Here is a 4476-nt window from a genome sequence, read left to right on the forward strand (position 1 = left end):
CAGGTGTGACAGTGCGGGGACATTAATGGTGCTCGTTTACAGGAGAAACCTGGGGGGAGGAACAGTGAGTATTTGTTCCTCCAAACCTGATGGACTTGAGCTGGCACAGCTTGTGTTGGTGCCAGGAAGGGGAGAGCCTGTCCCCTACCCACCATGCATCACCACAGATCTGCCCCCAACTTCTTACGGTTCAATCTCTTGTCTGCTTGTCCCTCTTACTGGATTGCAGGCTGGGACGTCCTGTAATACAGGATAGAATTAGACGCCTGCTAAGTCTTTGGAGTCTCGCTCCCTTCCAGAAAGCAGCTATTCTCAAAGCAAGTTGCATACAGCACCGGTCTTCAAAAACAAAAGCTCTGGCCTCCTCCTAAGAGATTCCGACTTCATGGGTTTGGCTTGCAGTCCGGGCATTTCAGAATTTAAAATCTCTTGAGGGGATTCTAACTGCAGTCATTAAATAGATGAACATATGGGTATCAGGGACTTTCTGAGAAGTCAGTTGTTCATGTTTTTATTTCTTCAAATGTTTATTGAACAGCTAGTTTATGCCAGATGCTATATTATTTCCCCGTTCTCAAAGAGCTGATGCTTTTACACGAGGGGTAAGCATGTACATAATGACTGATGCGGGTTCAGTGCAATAAAGTAAAATACAAAAAATATATTGTTCCAGTAGAAAGCAGAGTGATGGGTTCTTTGTGAAGGGGCACAGGAGAAAAATAATAATGGCTGACATGTATTGAGCACTAACTATGGAACAAGAAGTCCTCGAGGAAGTTCTGATGCTTACCTGAGGTCTTGAAGGAGGAGAGAGGCCAGTGGGGAAGGTGGGTGGGGGATGGGGAAGGACTCTGAGTCCAGGTTGAAGGAGATGACGGTGAGGAAACGAAAGGATATTACTTCTGTTTTCTTTGTAGAATCAGGGTGAATCATGGCCCAAGAAGATGAGCGGTGCGGTCTGGGATTTGAGAGGTGTTGCTCCAGCCTGAACGTCCTCCAGCCCTGTGGAAGGTTCTTGGTGGAATGTGGAAGGTTCTCAGGGCACTGTAGGAGGTCCTCATGCACAGTGGAAGGTTCTGTGAGCACTGTGAAGGGTCTTGGGGGAAAGGGGAGTTCATAAATTGGTTTCCATCTGTAGGGTTGCATGCTCAGCAGCTCCAGTGCAGAAACAGAGAGATGGGGCTGTAGGATTGTTTCAAAACTGGCTTTTAGGAGAAGAAAGATGGGCGAGGGGGCCAGGGAGCACTGGTGAGACTTTTGGCTCAAGAGTTTAATGGAGATGAATCTGGAGGAAATAAGTTCTGGAGAGCGTTAGGCATGGAAAAAAGGGAAGGAGAAATCATACTGACAGGAGAATGTATCAGAGGGGAGGTTTCAGAGATGGTGTGGGTCAGGGTGCTGATAATGTGCAAGGCGTGGCTGGGGTAGGGCCGCTGAAGGGGCTGAAGGTGAAGATCACTAGAGTTGTGCAGCCAGGGAGGTGGGATGGGTCCCCCTGTGGGCACAGCGAACCCCTCCGTGGAAGGAGAGGAGAGGAAGGGAGGAAGACTGGAATCTTCTCTGTGCGTATTAAGGGAGACACCCCACCAGTGAGAGGATTTAATCAAGTCATTCAGGATATAAAGGAGGGGGAGTTAGACCCAAAGGCAAGGGACATGTCATTGAAATGCAAGATGGAGCAACAGTGACACAGGAAAATCCCACTCAGACTGGAAAATACGGAGGAAGAGGTGGCAGAAATTGCACGTGGTGAAAGGAAGTTTTGTACATCGTTCTGGAAACTGGGACATAGATTGTTTTTAGTTTCGGATAAAAGACCTGAAGTTCAGAAATTTGCTGGAGGCAATGGCAGCTCAAGGCCAAGCAAGAGAGCAGGTCTTATCAGCTACTTGGTAATCAACGACAGAGTTTACAGATAAGTGTTACCAGCAAGTCCCCCTGCCGAGAATTTCCTGTCACTTGATCACTAGGTGATAAACTTAAAAATCATCTTTTTGTTTCTTTGTTTATTTTTTTAATGTTTATTCCTGAGAGACAGAGAGAGAGAGAGAGAGAAGGAGAGAGAGAGAGAGAGCACGGGCAAGCACAGAGGAGGGGCAGAGAGAGAGGGAAACACAGAATCTGAAGTAGGCTCCAGGCTCTGAGCTGTCAGCACAGAACCTGACACGAGGCTCGAACCTACAAATCGTGAGATCATGACCTGAGCTGAAGTGGGATGCATAACCTACTGTACCACCCAGGTGCTCATAAAAATCGTTCTTAAAATTTTTTTCTCCTCCATTTACCTCAATATTGATACCTCTTGAGGCAAAGGTCCAGTCACCTGGCATTAGTTATGGTTCTGCTCGGCCTAAAGGTGTGCCTGGCATCCTACACTTGACCTTCCCCTCCCTCCCCCTGTTCCTAGAGCGCTTCTTTTATCCCAATACTGAACAATACTGCCTAGGCTTCTTTTTTCTTTAATATGTATGTATGTATGTATGTATGTATGTATGTATGCTTGTATGCATGTATGTATTTAAATGCTTGGGAAAGGAGTTTTTCTTCTTCTTTTATTTAATGTTCATTATTTTTGAGAGAGAGAGAGAGAGAGCACAAGCAGGGGAAGGGCAGAGAGAGGAGGACAGAGGATTCGAAGTGGGCCCCACACCTACAGCAGCCAGCCCTGTGTAGGGCTGAAACTCACAAACCGTGAGATCATAACCTGAGCCCAAGTCAGGCGCTCAGCCAACTGAACCACACAGGTGCTCCTATTTATTTATTTTGAGAGAAAGAGAGAGTGGGAGTGAAAGAGGGGCAAAGAGAATCCAGGCAGGCTCCGCCCTCTCAGCGCACACACACACACACACACACACACACACACACACACACACACACGACTTGAACTCTCAAACTGTGAGATCCTGACCTGGGCCAAAATCAAAATCAAGAGTCTGAGGCTTAACTGACTGAGCCACTCAGGTACCCCTAGGCGTCTTCTCCAACAGGACCCACCTGTTGTGTCGAGGGGCTCTGGGTGGTACAAGGTACTGGTGTACCTAACAGGACCTCCGCTAGTTGGCTGGCTTCCTCAGAATTTCCCTTGAGGGGAGGAAAGCTGTGCACGGGCATGGAGATTTGGGTGTTAGATTTCTCCCCAAACTCTCCTTCCCCAGAGAAGTTTCCCTCCAAAAACATAGCTATAGAAATCCCCTAAGATGCTCCCGTATGGAGGGACACAGGCTCCCAAGGACCTTCAGAGGCAGAAGCCATGTTCATACCAAGGACCTTCAGAGGCAGAAGCCATGCTCCCACCAGCCCACGGACGCCTGAGCAATCTACGCTCTCTTAAGTGGTGTAGGCTGAGTCAAGGCTGGAGCCTGCTTTCACGTAGGAGTTCATTACCAATGGCAGAGACGTACATGTTTGCAACGGAAGGGAGGCCTTCCTCTCCCCAAGTGGGCCCTACATCCTGTTCCACTGACACCACTCGGAAGAGTAAAAAAAGGGGAAGACAGAGTTCCCGGCTTTCCCGCGGCTGCTCCCCGGGCCGCAGCGCTGGGTCCCTGTGGAAGATCCGAAGACCAGCAGGGGCCAGGGGCTCTTTCCTGGTGCGGGAATCTCTAGGCTCAGCTATATATAGTGAGGTCCCGCACACCCTCTCTCATTACTCATTTAGTTTGGCTCGGGTTTAAAGCATGAACAATCTCTTCCAGGCACTCCCTGGACTCACTTCCCTCTGACCAGAGGGCCCCTCCTCTCGTCTGACCCGCGGGGGGTCAACATCCTTTCTAGCTGATCCGCCCCACTTCCTCCCTCAAGGCTGAGCTCCGAGCTGTTTTTGAGCTTCAGGGGTTCCTGGAGAAGTGTTTCCTCTGCTCCCCCGCCCCCTCCCCCTGCAACATCCCATCAAGCTTACTGGCTTCGGGGTCTTGGGTTATTGGAGATGTGAAAGCAGAAAGATCAGCGTGAACCGTGGGAAGAAAGGCTCGGGAGGAGGTGGGACGTGAACGTGAAAAATTCATTTGTGAAGGTGGGAGAAAGACACAGAATGAGTCCTCTGGACCCAGTGGAGAGAGCAGCCCCAGGGGGTTCAAAGAGAGTTTCAGAGGGGCTCACAGGAGAGTTAGGGTGTAAGCCACTTACTGGGTGGGCAGGGCGAGGGCCCACAGGTAGATAGACTCGGGTGTGCATTCCAGAGAGACCATGAGCCCGCTTCCTGGCTCTGGGACATTGTCACCCAGCCACTCAGAACACCTGTTTTCTCATCTGTGAAGTGTGGGTTATAAGAACCACCTGCAGGGTCCTTGCAAGAACTGGACATACATTCGTACAGCGCCTCACTGAGAGGAGGTTATCTGTGCTCCTCCGACCTGGGGTTTCCATGGGCGGCCCGAAGGGGAGACTTCGGACCCACCAACCCAGTTCTGTACCTAAGAGTGCAGCCTGAGCCTGTATCCAGTTTATTTTAATATTTATTTATTTTTAGGAGAGTGC

Source organism: Suricata suricatta, chromosome 15, assembly GCF_006229205.1.
Source record: "Suricata suricatta isolate VVHF042 chromosome 15, meerkat_22Aug2017_6uvM2_HiC, whole genome shotgun sequence".
In the NCBI taxonomy this organism is placed as follows: Eukaryota; Metazoa; Chordata; class Mammalia; order Carnivora; family Herpestidae; genus Suricata; species Suricata suricatta.